We start from the raw sequence: 16,879 nt of genomic DNA on the forward strand, positions 1-16,879 counted from the left end.
AGTGGGGAGAATTTGAATTCTTTTTTCTTTCTATTGGAAGTCAGTTTGTTTAAACTTTCTATTTTTTATTGGATTAATATTAGTAAATTATTTTTTCTAAGAAATTACACATCTCATCTAGGTTTTCATGTTATGTACATATAAGAATAGAAAAAAATTATGATTTTTTAAAAAGTGCTCCTATTTCAACGGTTATTATCCCTTATCATATCATAAATTAGTGATTTCTGGGTTTTTATTTATTGTTAGCTAGTGAGTTGTCTGTTTTATTTTTTATAACATTTTTCTCTCCTCTAGCTCATTATTTTCTCATTTTATCTTTACTATTTAATTCCTCATGCTTTCTTTAGGTTTATTTACTGTTCTTTCTCCAGCTTTTTGAGGTTAGAATTTAATTTATTTTGATTATTTTATTTTTATTTATGTAAATGTTTAAGACTATAAAAGTTTTCTTCAATTATGGTTTTAAATGTGGTCCACAGACTCCCACATGCAGTGTTTCTGTTATCTTTTATTTTAGAAATCTTATAATTTTGGTTTGTAACTCCTATTTACTCCAAACTTTTAAAGTAGATTTTTAAACATTTCAGGAGGAAGGCCACATGTGCATTTTTATTTTGTTTATAAAAGTCAGTTTTATTACATTGTTTTAATACTACTGCAATATGGAATGTAACCAAATGGAAAAGATTTTTGAGCAAAACCAAAACAGCAAAAACTATTTTAAAAAATACAAATTTAAATGTATATATAAGTAAATTATAATGGATAAAAATATTTACTGTATTCTTCATGAATCATGTAAACTTTTATTCATCAAAAAATTCTATTAAGAGCAAAAAGGCAAGCCACAGAATGGGAGATAGTATTTGCAGCCATGTATCCAAAAGAGTTATCTTACTTAGGACGTGTAAAGAAAACTAAAATTCAATATGAACAAAGTGGACAAATCAATAGAAAAATTGATAAAAGTGTGGAACAAGCACTTCACTAGAGAAGATTACAAATGACTAAAAAATACATGAAAAGATGCTAAACATCAGGAAATTATACCTACAATGACATCCAATGCCAGCTCCAATGGCTAGAAACAAACAACAATGCCAAATTTTGGTTGGAATGTGAGGAAACACAAACTGTCATATATAGCTGATGGGAGTGTAAATTTGTATGACAATTTTGGAAATGTCTTTGGTAGCATATAATAAATCTGAATACATGCAATGACCTATCACTTCCACTGCTGGGTAAATACTTGGAGCAATCTACATATATGAGTACAGTTATTAACAAAACAGTGTATAACACTGTGCTGAAGCATGATATGGAATATCCCAGATGAAAAACTACCCAAATATCCATAATAAGTAGAAATAATGAATAAAGTTTTCTACATGTATATGATGGAACCATGTAATTAAAAATAATTGTCATTCCAAACCTGTATTGTTTTTGAAACTCTATTTCTTAAATCTTGTAGAAATCTTCCAAGAATTATCTCTTCAGTGAAAGAAACCTTTAATAAAGTTTCACCACTTTCTTGTGCCCCTTCCCATTATTTTATAGTAGTCTACTAAAATGAAATCTAATACATTTTTATTTTGAATAGCATGTGTGGTATAACTCATCATTGTAAAAATTCATTTCTGTAAATCTATCTCTCTCTTTTTTGCTTTCGACAGACTAACATCCTTTTATTTCACACTTGTATAGAGATGTTTGTAGTGATTTTGACCCAGTGTTAGAACTAGAAAATTCTGAATGTTTTGATTTTCTATACTTTACTGATTTCTCCTCCATATTTCCATAAAGTATTTGATTTTTTAACCATGAATATAATATGATAAAATTATGAAGTCACTAACTTTTTAAAAATAATGTATATATACCTCACACTGTTATATTTTTAACATCTTTATTGGAGTATAATTGCTTTACAATGTTGTGTTAGTTTCTCCCATATAACAAAGTGAAACAGCTATACATATACATATATCTGCATATACCCTCCCGCTCCCCCTCCGTATCCCACCCCTGTAGGTGGTCACAAGGCACCCAGCTGATCTCCCTGTGCCATGCGGCTGCTCCCCACTAGCTATCTATTTTACATTTGGTAGTGTATATATGTCAATGCCACACTCTCACTTTGTCCTAGCTTACCCAGCCCCCTCCTCATGTCCTCACGTCCATTCTCTACATCTCTGTCTTTACTCTTGTCCTGCCCCAAGGTTCTTCACAACCTTTTTTTTTTTTTACATTCCATATATATGTGTTGGCATATGGTATTTGTTTACCTCTTTCTGACTTCACTCTGTGTGACAAACTCTAGGTCCATCCACCTCACTACAAATGACTCAATTTCATTTCTTTTTATTTTTTTACCATCTTTATTGGGATATATTGCTTTACAATGGTGTGTTAGTTTCTGCTGTATAACAAAGTGAATCAACTATACGTATACATATATACCCATATCCACCTCTTCTTTAGACTCCCTCCCATCCTCCATATGCACCCCTCTAGTTGGTCACAAAGCACTGAGATGATCTACCTGGGCTATGCGGCTGCTTCCCACTAGTTATCTATTTGACATTTGGTAGTGTATATGTGTCCATGCCACTCTCTCACTTCATTCCAGCTTACCTTTCCCCTGCCCCGTATCCTCAATTCCATTCTCTACATCTGTGTCTTTACTCCTGACCTGCCCCTAGGTTCATCAGAACCATTATTTCTTTCTTTTTTTTGGATTCCATATATATGTGTTGGCATACAGTATTTGTTTTTCTCTTTCTGAGTTACTGCACTCTGTATGACAGACTCTAGGTCCATCCACCTCAGCACAAATAACACAATTTTATTTCTTTTTATGGCTGAGTAATATTACATTACATATATGTGTCACATCTTCTTTAGCCATTCATCTGTCGATGGACACTTAGGTTGTTTCCATATCCTGGCTATTGTAAATAGTGCTACAATGAACGTTGTGGTATATGACTCATTTTGAATTATGTTTTCCTCTCGGTATATGCCCAGTAGTGGGATTTCTGCCTCATGTGGTAGTTCTATTTTTAATTTTCTAAGGAACTTCCTAACTGTCATCCATAGTGACTGTGTCAACTTATATTCCCACCAACAGTGCAAGAGGGTTCCCTTTTCTCCACACCCTCTCCAGCATTTATGGTTTACAGATTTTTTGATGATGGCCATTCTGACTGGTGTGAGATGATATCTCATTGTAGTTTTGACTTGCAATCTCTAATGATTAGTGATGCTGAGCATCCTTTCATGTGTTTGTTGGCAATCTGTGTATCTTCTTTGGAGAAATATCTATTTAGGTCTTCTGCCCACTTTTGGATTGGATTCTTTGTTTATTTGATATTGAGCTGCATGAGCTGCTTGTATATTTTGGAGATTCGTCTTTGTCAGTTGTTTCATTTTCAAATATTTTCTCCCATTTTGAGCGTTGTCTTTTCGTCTTGTTTATGGTTTCCTTTGCTATGCAAGACTTTGAAGTTTAATTAGGTCCCATTTGTTTATTTTTGTTTTTATTTCCATTTCTCTAGGAGGTGGGTCAAAAGGGATCTTGCTATGATGTATGTCATAGAGTTTTCTGCCTATGTTTTCCTCTAAAATTTTAAAGTGTCTGGCCTTACATTTAAGTCTTTAATACATTTTGAGTTTATTTTTGTGTATGGTGTGAGGGAGTGTTCTAATTTCATTCTTTTACATGTAGCTGTACATTTTCCCAGCACCAGTTATTGAAGAAGCTGTCTTTGCTCCATTGTATAGTCTTGTCTCTTTTCCAAAGGTGAGGGGACCATATTTTATCTTGGGGCTTTGTATCCTGTTCTATATTTCTGTGCTTGTGTTAGTACCATACTGTCTTGATTACTGTAGCTTTCTAGTTTACGCTGAAGTCAGGGAGCCTAATTTCTCCAGCTCCGTTTTTCATTCTCAAGATTACTTTGGCTATTTGGGGTCTTTTGTGGTTCCTTACCCATTGTAAAATTTTTTGCTCTAGTTCTGTGAAAAATGCCATTAGTAGTTTGACAGGGATTGCATTGAAGCTGTAGATTGCTTTGGGTAGTATAGTCATTTTCACAATGTTGATTCTTCCAATCCAAGAACATGGTATATCTCTCCATCTGTTTGCATCATCTTTAATTTCTTTCATCAGTGTCTTATAGTTTTCTGGATACAGGTCTTTTGTCTCCTTAGGTAGGTTTATTCTTAGGTATTTTATTCTTTTTGTTGCAAGGGTAAATGGGAGTGTTTCCGTAATTTCTATTTCAGAAATTTCATCGTTAGTATATAGGAATGCAAGAGATTTCTGTGCATTAAGTTTGTATCCTGCTACTTTACTAAATTCATTGATTAGCTGTAGTAGTTTTCTGGTAGCATATTTAGGATTCTCTATGTACAGTATTATGTCATTTACAAACAGCTTTACTTCTTCTTTTCCGATTTGGATTCCTTTTTTTCTCTGATTTCTGTGGCTAGGACTTCCAAAACTATGTTGAATAATAGTGGTGAGAGTGGACGTGCTTCTCTTGTTCCTGATCTTAGAGGAAATGCTATCAGCTTTTCACCATTGAGTATGATGTTAGCTCTAGGCTTGTTGTATATGGTCTTTATTATGTTGTGGTAAGTTACCTCGATGTCTACTTTCTGGATGGTTTTTATCATAAATGAGTGGCAAATTTTGTCAAAAGCTTTTTCTGCACCTGTTGAGATTATCATATGGTTTTTCTCCTTCAGTTTTCTAAAATGGTGTATCACATTGATTGATGTGCATATATTGAAGAATCCTTGCATTCCTGGGATAAACCCCACTTGATAATGTTGTATGAGCCTTTTAATGTGCTGTTGGGTACTGTTTGCTAGTATTTTGTTGAGGATTTTTGCATCTATTTTCATCAGTGCTATTGGCCTGTACTTTTCTTTTTTTATGATATGTTTGGTTCTGATATCTGAGTGATGTTGGCCACAAAGAATGAGTTTGGGAGTATTCCTCCCTCTGCTATATTTTGGAAGACTTTGAGAAGGATAGGTGTTAACTCTTCTCTAAATGTTTGATAGAATTCACCTGTGAATCCATCTGGTCCTCGGCTTTTGTTTGTTGGAAGATTTTTAATCACAGTCTCAATTTCAGTTTTTGTGATTGGTCTGTTTATATTTTCTATTTCTTCTTGGTTCAATCTCGGAAGGTTGTGCTTTTCTAAGAATTTGTCGATTTCTTCCAGGTTGTACATTTTGTTTCCATATATTTGCTTGTAGTAATCCCTAATGATTCTTTGTATTTCTCCAAGGTCAGTTGTTACTTCTCCTTTTTCAGTTTTAATTCTGGTGATTTGCGTCATCTCCATTATTTTCTTGATAAGTCTGGCTAATGGTTTATCAATTTTGTTTATCTTCTCAAAGAACCAGCTTTTAGTTTTATTGATCTTTCCTATCTTTTCCTTCAATTCGTTTTCATTTTATTGCTGATCTGATCTTTATGATTTATTTCCCTGTGATAACTTTGGGGTTTTTTAGTTCTCTCTATAATTGCTTTAGCTGTAACTTTAAGTTGTTTATTTGAGATGTTTCTTGTCTCTTGAGGTAGAATTATATTGCTATAAACTTCCGTCTTAGAACTGCATTAGCTGCATGCATAGGTTTTGGGGTGTCATGTTTTCATTATCATTTGTTTCTAGGTATTTTTTGATTTCTTCATTGATCTCTTGGTTATTAAGTAATGTATTGTTTAGCCTCCATGTGTTTTTATTTTTTACAGTTTTTTTCCAGTAATTCATATCTAGTCTGACAGCATTGTGGTTGGAAAACATACTTGATATGATTTCATCTTTCTTAAATTTACCAAGGCTTGTTTTGTGACCCAAGATATGGTCTACCCTGGAGAATGTTCCATGACCATGTGAAGAGAAAGTGTATTCTGTTGTTTTTGGACGGAATGTCCTATAAATACCAATTAAGTCCGTCATGTTTAATGTGTCATTTAAAGCCTGTGTTTCCTTATTTATTTTCATTTTGGGGTGATCTGTCCATTGGTGAAAGTGTGGTGTTAAAGTCCCTACTATGTTTGTGTTACTGTCGATTTCACCTTTTATGGCTGTTAGTATTGGCTTATGTATTGAGGTGCTCCTATGTTGGGTGCATAAATATTTACAATTGTAATAGCTTCTTCTTGGATTGATCCCTTGATCATTATGTAGTGTCCTTCATTGTCTCTTGTAACAGTCTTCGTTTTTTTGGGTTTTTTTTAAACATCTTTATTGGAGTATAGTTGCTTTACAATGGTGTGTTAGTTTCTGCTTTATAACAAAGTGAATCAGTTGTACATATAAATAAGTTCCCATATCTCTTCCCTCTTGCATCTCCCTCCCTGCCACCCTCGCTATCCCACCCCTCTAGGTGGTCACAAAGCAACGAGCTGATCTCCCTGAACTATGCGGCTGCTTCCCACTAGCTATCTATTTTACGTTTGGTAGTGGATATATGTCCATGCCACTCTCTCGCTTTGTCACAGCTTACCCAACCCCCTCCCCATATCCTCAACTCCATTCTCTAGTAGGTCTGTGTCTTTACTCCTCTCTTACCACTAGGTTCTTCACGGCAATTTTTTTCTTAAATTCCAAATATATGTGTTAACATACGGTATTTGTCTTTCTCTTTCTGACTGACTTCACTCTGCATGACAGATTCTAGGTCCATCGACCTCATTACAAATAGCTCAATTTCGTTTCTTTTTATGGCTGAGTAATATCCATTGTATATATGTGCCATATCTTCTTTATCCATTCATCCGATGATGGACACTTAGGTTGTTTCCATCTCCTGGCTATTGTAAATAGAGCTACAATGAACATTTTTGCACATGACTCTTTCTGAATTATGGTTTTCTCAGGGTATATGCCCAGTAGTAGGATTGCTGGGTCATATGGTAGTTCTATTTGTAGTTGTTTAAGGAACCTCCATACTGTTCTCCATAGTGGCTGTACCAATTCACATTCCCACCATCAGTGCAAGAGTGTTCTCTTTTTCCACACCTTCTCCAGCATTTATTGTTTCTAGATTTTTTGATAATGGCCATTCTGACTGGTGTGAGATGAAATCTAATTGTAGTGTTCATTTGCATTTCTCTAATCATTAATGATGTTGAGCATTCTTTCATGTGTTTGCTGGCAGTCTGTATATCTTCTTTGGAGAAATGTCTATATAGGTCTTCTGCCCATCTTTGGATTGGGTTGTTTTATTTTTTTTATTGAGCTTCATGAGCTGCTTGAAAATTTTGGAGATTAATCCTTTGTCAGTTGCTTCATTTGCAAATATTTTCTCCCATTCTGAGGGTTGTCTTTTGGTCTTGTTTATGGTTTCCTTTGCTGTGCCAAAGCTTTGAAGTTTCATTAGGTCCCATTTGTTTATTTTTGTTTTTATTTCCATTTCTCTAGCAGCAGGGACAAAAAGGTTCTTGCTGTGATTTATGTCATAGAGTGTTCTGCCTATGTTTTCCGCTAAGAGTTTGATAGTTTCTGGCCTTATATTTAGGTCTTTAATCCATTTTGAGCTTATTTTTGTGTATGGTGTTAGGGAGTGATCTAATCTCATGCTTTTACATGTACCTGTCCAGTTTTCCCATCACCAATTATTGAAGAGGCTGTCCTTTCTCCACTGTACATTCCTGCCACCTTTATCAAAGATAAGGTGACCAGATGTGCGTGGGTTTATCCCTGGGCTTTCTATCCTGTTCCATTGATCTATATTTCTGTTTTTCTTCCAGTACTATACTGTCTTGATTACTGTAGCTTTATAGTGTAGCCTGAAGTCAGGGAGCCTGATTCCGCCAGCTCTGTTTTTCGTTCTCAAGATTGCTTTGGATATTTGGGGTCTTTTGTGTTTCCATATAAATTGTGAAATTTTTTGTTCGAGTTCTGTGAAAAATGCCAGTGGTAGTTTGATAGGGATTGCATTGAATCTGTAGATTGCTTTGGGTATTAGAGTCATTTTTACAATGTTCATTCTTCCAATCCAAGAACATGGTATATCTCTCCATCTATTTCTATCATCTTTAACTTCTTTCATCAGTGTCATATACTTTTCTGCATACAGGTCTTTTGTCTCCTTAGGTAGGTTTATTCCTAGATATTTTATTCTTTTTGTTGCAATGGTAAATTGGAGTGTTTACTTGATTTCAATTTCAGATTTTTCATCATTAGTATATAGGAATGCCAGAGATTTCTGTGCATTAATTTTGTATCCTGCAACTTTACCAAATTCATTGATTAGCTCTAGTAGTTTTCTGGTAGCATCTTTAGGATTCTCTATGTATAGTATCATGTCATCTGCAAATAGTGACAGCTTTACTTCTTCTTTTCCGATTTGGATTCCCTTTATTTCTTTTCTTCTCTGATTGCTGTAGCTAAAACTTCCTAAAGTATGTTGAATAAGAGTGGTGAGAGTGGGCAACCTTGTGTTGCTCCTGATCTTAGTGGAAATGCTTTCAGTTTTTCACCATTGAGGATGATGTTGGCTGTGGGTTTGTCATATATGGCCTTTATTATGTTGAGGAAAGTTCACTCCATGCCTACTTTCTGCAGACTTTTTATGATAAATGGGTGTTGAATTTTGTCAAAACTTTCTCTGCATCTATTGAGATGATCATATGGTATTTCTCCTTCAATTTGTTAATATGGTGTATCACGTTGATTGATTTGCGTATATTGAAGAATCCATGCAATCCTGGAAAAAACCCCACTTCATCATGGTGTATGATCCATTTATTGTGCTGTTGGATTCTGTTTGCTAATATTTTGTTGAGGATTTTTGCATTTATGTTCATCAGTGTTATAGGCCTGTAATTTTCTTTCTTTGTGACATCCTTGTCTGGTTTTAGTATCAGAGTGATGGTGGCCTCGTAGAATGAGTGTGGGAGTGTCCCTTCCTCTGCTATAATTGGAAGAGTTTGAGAAGGATAGGTGTTATCTCTTCTCTAAATGTTTGATAGAATTCGTCTGTGAAGCCATCTGGTCCTGGGTTTTTGTATGTTGGAAGATTTTTAATCACAGTTTCAATTTCAGTGCTTGTGATTGGTCTGCTCATATTTTATATTGCTTCCTGATTCAGTCTTGGCAGGTTGTGCATTTCTAAGAATTTGTCCATTTCTTCCAGGTTGTCCATTTTATTGGCATAGAATTGCTTGTAGTAATCTCTCATGATCTTTTGTATTTCTGCAGTGTCAGTTGTTACTTCTCCTTTTTCATTTCTAATTCTATTGATTTGAGGCTTTTCCCTTTTTTTCTTCATGAGCTGGCTAATGGTTTATCAATTTTGTTTATCTCCTCAAACAAACAGCTTTCAATTTTATTGATCTTTGCTATCATTTCCTTCATTTCTTTTTCATTTATTTCTGATCTGATCTTTATGATTTCTTTCCTTCTGCTAACTGTGGGGATTTTGTTCTTCTTTCTCTAATTGCTTTAGGTGTAAGGTTAGGTTGTTTATTCGGGATATTTCCTGTTTCTTAAGGTAGGATTGTATTGCTATAAACTTCCCTTTTAAAACTGCTTTTGCTGCATCCCATACGTTTTGGATCGTCATGTCTCCATTGTCATTTGTTTCTAGGTATTTTTTGATTTCCTCTTTGATTTCTTCAGTGATCACTTCGTTATTAAGGAGTGTACTGTTTAGCCTCCATGTGTTTGCATTTTTTACAGATCTTTTCCTGTAATTGATATCTAGTCTCATAGCGTTGTGGTCGGAAAACGTACTTGGTACAATTTCAATTTTCTTAAATTTACGAAGGCTTGATTTGTGACCCAAGATATGATCTATCCTGGAGAATATTCCATGAGGAGTTGAGAAAAATGTGTATTCTGTTGTTTTTGGATGGAATGTCCTATAAATATCAATTAAGACCATCTTGTTTAATGTATCATTTAAAGCTTGTGTTTCCTTATTTATTGTCAATTTGGATGATCTGTCCATTGGTGAAAGTTGGGTGTTAAAGCCCCTACTATGAATGCCTTACTGTCGATTTCCCATTTTGTGGCTGTTAGTATTTTCCTTATGTATTGAGGTGCTCCTATGTTGGGTGCATAAATATTTACAATTGTTATATCTTCTTCTTGGTTCGATCTCTTGAACATTATGTAGTGTCCTTCTTTGTCTCTTCTAATAGTCTTTATTTTAAAGTCTATTTTATCTGATATGAGTATTTCTACTCCAGCTTTCTTTTGCTTTCCATTTGCATGGAATATCTTTTTCCATCCCCTTACTTTCAGTCTTTATGTGTCTCTAGGTCTGAAGTGGGTATCTTGTAGACAGCATATATATGGGTCTTGTTTTTGTATCCATTCAGCCAGTCTGTGTCTTTTGGTGGGAACATTTAATCCATTTACATATAAAGTATTTATCAATATATATGTTCCTATTCCCATTTTCTTAATTGTTTTGTGTTTGTTATTGTAGGTCTTTTCCTTCTTTTGTGTTTCTTGCCTAGAGAAGTTCCTTGATCATTTGTTGGAAACCTGGTTTGGTTTTGCTGAACTCTCTCAGGTTTTGCTTGTCTGTAAATGTTTTAATTTCTCCATAAAGTCTGAATGAGATCCTTGCTGGGTAGACTAATCTTGGTTGTAGGTTTCTCTCCTTCATCACTTTAAATATGTCCCGCCACTCCCTTCTGCCTTGCAGAGTTTCTGCTGAAACATCAGCTATTAACTTTATTTGGATTCCCCTGTGTATTATTTGTTGTTTTTCCCTTGCTGTTTTTAACATGTTTTCTTTGTATTTAGTTTTTGACACTTTGATTAATATGTGTTTTGGCATGTTTCTCCTTGGATTTATCCTGTATGGAACTCTCTGTGCTTCCTGGACTTGATTAACTATTTCTGTTCCCATACTAGGGAAATTCGCAACTATAATCTCTTCAAATATTTTCTCATTCCATTTCTTTTTCTCTTCTTCTTCTGGAACCCCTATAAATCAAATGTTGGTGTGTTTAATGTTGTCCCAGAGGTCTTGGAGACTCTCCTCAGTTCTTTTCATTCTTTTTTCTTTATTCTGCTCTGCAGTAGTTATTTCCACTATTTTATCTTCCAGGTCACTTATCCGTTCTTCTGCCTCAGTTATTCTGCTATTGATCCCATCTAGAGTATTTTTAATTTCATTTATTGTGTTTTTCATCATTGCTTGTTTCATCTATTGTTCTTCTAGGTCCTTGTTAAATGTTTCTTGCATTTTGTCTTTTCTATTTCCAAGATTTTGGATCATCTTTACTATCATTATTCTGAATTCTTTTTCAGGTAGACTGCCTATTTCCTCTTCATTTGTTAGGTCTGCTGGTTTTTTATCTTGCTCCTTCATCTGCTGTGTGTTTTTCTGTCTTCTCATTTTGCTTTTTTACTGTGTTTGGTGTCTCCTTTTTGCAGGCTGCAGTTTCGTCGTTCCCATTGTTTTTGGTGTCTGTCCCCAGTGGCTAAGGTTGGTTCGGTGGCTTACTGGTGGAGGGGACTAGTGCCTGTGTTCTGGTGGATGAGGCTGGATCTTGTCTTTCTGGTGGGCAGGTCCACGTCTGGTGGTGTGTTTTGTGGTGGCTGTGGCCTTATTATGATTTTAGGCAGCCTCTCTGCTAATGGGTGGGCTTGAGTTCCTGTCTTGATAGTTGTTTGGCATAGGGTGTCCAGCACTGTAGCTTGCTGGTCGTTGAGTGAAGCTGGGTCCTGGTGTTGAGATGGAGATCTCTGGGAGATTTTATCCATTTGATATTATGTGGAGCTGGGTGGTCTCTTGTGGACCAGTGTCCTGAAGTTGGCTCTCCCACTTCAGAGGCACAGATCTGACTCCTGGCTGCAGCATCAAGAGACTTTCATCCACATAGCTCAGAATAAAAGGGAGTAAAAGTCGAAGGAAAGAAAGAAAGAAAGAAAGAAAAAAGAGACAAAGAAAGAAAGAAAGAAAGGGAGGAAGGAAGGAAGGAAGGAAGGAAAGAAAGAAAGAAAGAAGGAAGGAAGGAGGGAAGGAAGGAAATAAAGAAAGAAGATAAAATAAAGTAAAATAAGGTAAGATAAAATAAAATAAACTTATTAAAATAAAAAAATAATTATTAAGAAAAAAATTTTTTAAGAAAAATAAAAAGGACGGATATAACCCTAGGTCAAATGGTGAAAGCAAAGCTATACAGACAAAATCTCACAGAGGAGCATGCACATACACATTCACAAAAAGTGGAAAAGGGGAAAAAATCATAAATATTGCTCTCAAAGTCCACCTCCTCAGTTTGGGATGATTCATTGTCTATTCATGTATTCCACAGATGCAGGGTACATCAAGTTGATTGTGGAGCTTTAATCCACTGCTTCTGAGGCTGCTGGGAGAGATATCCCTTTCTCTTCTTTGTTCGCACAGCTCCCGGGTCTCACCTTTGTATTTGGCCCTGCCTCTTCGTGTAGGTTGCCAGAGGGCGTCTGTTCTTTGCTCAGATAGGATGGGGTTAAAGGAGCAGCTGCTTCGGGGACTCTGACTCACTCAGGCCGGGGGGAAGGAGTGGTTTGTATGCAAGGCGAGCCAGCGGTGGCAGAGGCCAGTGGGACGTTGCACCAGCCTGAGCCATGCCATGCGTTCTCACGGGGAAGTTGTCCGTGGATCCCGGGACCCTGGCAGTGGCGGGTTGCACAGGCTCCCCGGAAGGGGGGTGTGGATAGTGACCTGTGCTCGCACACAGGCTTCTTGGTGGCGGCAGCAGCAGCCTTAGCGTCTCTTGCCCATCTCTGGGGTCCGCGCTTTTAGCCGCGGCTCCCGCCCGACTCTGGAGCTCCTTTAAGCCATGCTCTTAATCCCCTCTCCTCGCGCATCAGGAAACAACGAGGGAAGAAAAAGTCTCTTGTCTCTTTGGCAGATCAAGGCTTTTCCCCAGACTCCCTCCGGGCTAGCCTTGGTGCACTAACCCCCTGCAGGCTGTGTTCACACAGCCAACCCCAGTCCTCTCCCTGCACTCTGACCGAAGCCTGAGCCTCCGCTCCCAGCCCCGCCCACCCCGGCGGGTGAGCAAACAAGGCTCTCGGGCTGGTGAGTGCCGGTCGGCACCGATCCTCTGTGCGGGAGTCTCTCTGCTTTGCCCTCCGCTCCCCGGTGGCTGTGCTCTCCTCTGCGGCTCCGACGCTCCCCTGCTCCTCCACCCGCAGTCTCCACCCACGAAGGGGCTTCCTAGTGTGTGGAAACCTTTCCTCTTCACAGCTCCCTCCCACTGGTGCATGTCCGGTCTCTATTCTTTTGTCTCTGTTTATTCTTTTTTCTTTTGCCCTACCCAGGTACGTGGGGACTTTCTTGCCTTTTGGGAGGTCTGAGGTCTTCTGCCAGCATTCAGTAGGTGTTCTGTAGGAGCTGTTCCACGTGTAGATGTATTTCTGGTGTATCTGTGGGGAGGAAGGTGATCTCCACATCTTACTCTTCCGCCATCTTCTCTAGTCTTTGTTTTAAAGACTATTTTGTCTGATATGAGAATTGCTATTCCAGTTTTCTTTTGATTTCCATTTGCATGGAATACTTTTTTCCTTTCCCTTACTTTCAGTCTGTATGTGTCCGTAGGTCTAAAGTGGGTCTCTTGTAGACAGCATATATATGGGTCCTGTTTTTGTATCCATTCAGCCAGTCTATGTCTTTTGCTTGGAGCATTTAATCCATTTACATTTAAGGTAATTTTCGATATGTATGTTCCTATTCCCATTTTCTTAATTGTTCTGGGTTTGTTATTCTAGGTCTTTTCCTTCTCTTATGCTTCCTGCCTAAAGAAGTTCCTTTAGCATTGGTAGTAAAGCTGATTTGGTGGTGCTAAATTCTCTTAGCTTTTGCTTGTCTGTAAAGGTTTTAATTTCTTCATCAAATCTGAATGAGATCCTTGCTGGGTAGAGTAATCTTGGTTGCAGGTTTTTCTCCTTTATCACTTTAAATATGTCCTGCCACTCCCTTCTGGTTTGCAGAGTTTCTGCTGAAAGTTCAGCTGTTAACCTTATGGAGATTCCCTTGTATGTTATTTGTTGCTATTCCGTTGTTGCTTGTAATATGTTTTCTTTGTATTTAATTTTTGACAGTTTGATTGATATGTGTCTTGGCATATTTCTCCTTGGATTTATCCTGTATGGGACTCTCTGTGCTTCCTGGACTTGATTAACTATTTCCATTCCCATATTAGGGATGCTTTCAACTATAATCTCTTCAAATATTTTCTCAGTCTCTTTCTTTTTCTCTTCTTCTTCTGGGAACCCTGTAATTCGCATGTTGGTGTGTTTAATGTTTTGCCAGAGGTCTCTATGACTGTGCTCATTTCTCTTCATTCTTTGTTCTTTATTCTGCTCTGCAGTAGTTATTTCCACCATTTTATCTTCCAGGTCACTTATCCGTTCTTCTGCCTCAGTTATTCTGCTATTGATTACTTCTAGAGAATTTTTTATTTCATTTATTTTGTTGTTCATCATTGTTTGTTTGGTTTTAGTTCTTCTAGGTCCTTGCTAAACGTTTCTTGTATTTTCTCTATTCTATTTCCAAGATTGTAGATCATCTTTACTATTGTTACCCTGAATTCTTTTTCAGATAGACTGCCTATTTCCTCTTCATTTGTTTGTTCTCATGTTTTTTACTCTGCTCCTTCATCTGCTTCATATTTCTCTGTCTTCTCATTTTGCTTATCTTACTGTGTTTGTGGTTTCCTTTTCCCAGGCTACAGGTTCGTTGTTCCCATTGTTTTTGGTGTTTCTCTCCAATGGGTAAGTTTCGTTCAGTGGTTTTTGTAGACTTCCTGGTGGAGTGGACTGGTGCCTGTGTTCTGGTGGATGAGGCTGTATCTTGTGTTTCTGGGGAGCAGCATTGCGTCCAGTGGTGTGTTTGGGGGTGTTTGTGAACTTAGTATGGTTTTAGGCTGCCTCACTGGTAATAGTTGGAGTTGTGTTCCTGTCTTACTCTTTGTTTGGCATGTGGTGTCCAGCACTGTAGCTTGCTGGTCATTGAGCGGAGCTGTCTCTTAGTGTTGAGATAGAGACCTCTGAGAGAACTCTCTTAGATTGATATTATGTGGGGACAGGAGGTCTCCAGTGGTCCAATGTCCTGAACTCAGCTCTCCCACCTCTGAGACTCAGGCCTGACACCCAGCCAGAGTATGAAGAACCTGTCAGCCTTACAGCTCAGAAGAAAAGGGAGAAAAAACATAATAAGGGAAAAAATAAAATATAGTTAGTAAAATAAAAAATAATTACTTAAATAAAACAATTTTAAAGTAATAAACAAAAAGAAGAGAGCAACGAAACCAAAATACAAATCCACCAATGATACCAAGCACTAAAAACTAAACTAAGATAAGCATAAAAAGCAGAGACTTGTCATTCGCCCTTCTGCCTCACAGGCCTTGTGGTGAGAAGAACCAGCAGCTTTGGTCATGGCAGGTGCAGGACTTGCGTGGCCTGGAGATTTGCTGAGAGCGGCATTCTTGTGGCCCGGGAGGAAGCGGGACGTCTCGGGCCATCCTCTGGCCCAGGCAGGACTGCAATGCCTGGGCCTGGCCTGGACCTCAGCCCTGGGAAGCTGAATTTTCAGTCCTCTGCACCTTCCTAAGCGCTACATAAAATGAACATATCTGAGAGGAGCTTCTAAATGGTGGAAGAGTAAGACGCGGAGATCAACTTCTTCTCCACAGATACACCCAAAATACATCTACATATGGAACAGCTCTTACAGAACACCTACTGAACGCTGCCAGATGACCTCAGACCTCCCAAAAGGCAAGAAACACCCCACGTACCTGCGTATGGCAAAAGAAAAAAACAGAGACAAAAGAATAGAGATAGGACCTGCACCAGTGGGAGGGAGCTGTGAAGGAGGAATGGTTTCCACACACTAGGAAGCCCCTTCGCCGGCGGAAACTGCGGGTGGCGGAGGGGGGAGCTTCGGAGCCATGGAGGAGAGCACAGCCACAGGGGTACGGAGGGCAAAGTGGGGAGATTCCCACACAGGGGATCGGTGCTAACCAGCACTCACCAGGCCGAGAGGCTTGTCTGTTCACCCGCTGCGACAACCTGGGGCTGGGAGCTGAGGATCCGGCTTCACAGCTCAGACACCAGGGAGAGGAGTGGGGTTGGCTGCGTGAACACAACCTAAAGGGGGCTAGTGCACCACAGCTAGCCGGGAGGGAGTACAGGAAAAAGTCTGGAGCTGCCGGAGGGGCAAGAGACTTTTTCTTGTGTCTTTGTTTCCTGGTGCGTGAGGAAAGGGGATTAAGAGCGCCGCTTAAAGGAGCTCCAGAGACGGGCAGGAGCCGAGACTCTCAGCGCGGACCCCAGAGACTGGCATGAGATGCTAAGGCTGCTGCTGCTGATGCCACCAAGAAGCCTGCGTGCAAGCACAGGTCACTCCCCACACCTCCCCTCCCAGGAGCCTGTGCAGCCCGCCACTGCCAGGGTCCCGTGAACCAGGGACAACTAGCCCTGGAGAATACACATCAGGCCTCAGGCTGTTGCAAAGTCACACTGGCCTCTGCTGCTGCAGCCTTGCCCCACATTCGTACCTCTACTCCCCTCCGGCCTTAGTGAGCCAGAGCCCACAAATCAGCTGCTCCTTTAACCTCGTCCTGTCTGATCGAAGAACAGACGCCCTCAGGCGACCTACACGCAGAGGCTTGGTCAAAATCCAAAGTTGAACCCCAGGAGCTGTTCGAAAAAAGAAGACAAAGGGAAATTTCTCCCAGCAGCCTTAGGAGCAGAGGATTAAATCTCCACAATCAACTTGATGTACCCTGCATCTGTGGAATACCTGAATAGACAACGAATCATCCCAAATTGAGGAGGTGGACTTTGGGAGCAAAGATATAGTTTTTTTCCCTTTTTCCCTTTTTGTG

This window comes from Monodon monoceros, unplaced genomic scaffold, assembly GCF_005190385.1.
Source record: "Monodon monoceros isolate NGI ecotype Baffin Bay Population unplaced genomic scaffold, NGI_Narwhal_1 Super_Scaffold_22, whole genome shotgun sequence".
Lineage (NCBI taxonomy): Eukaryota > Metazoa > Chordata > Mammalia > Artiodactyla > Monodontidae > Monodon > Monodon monoceros.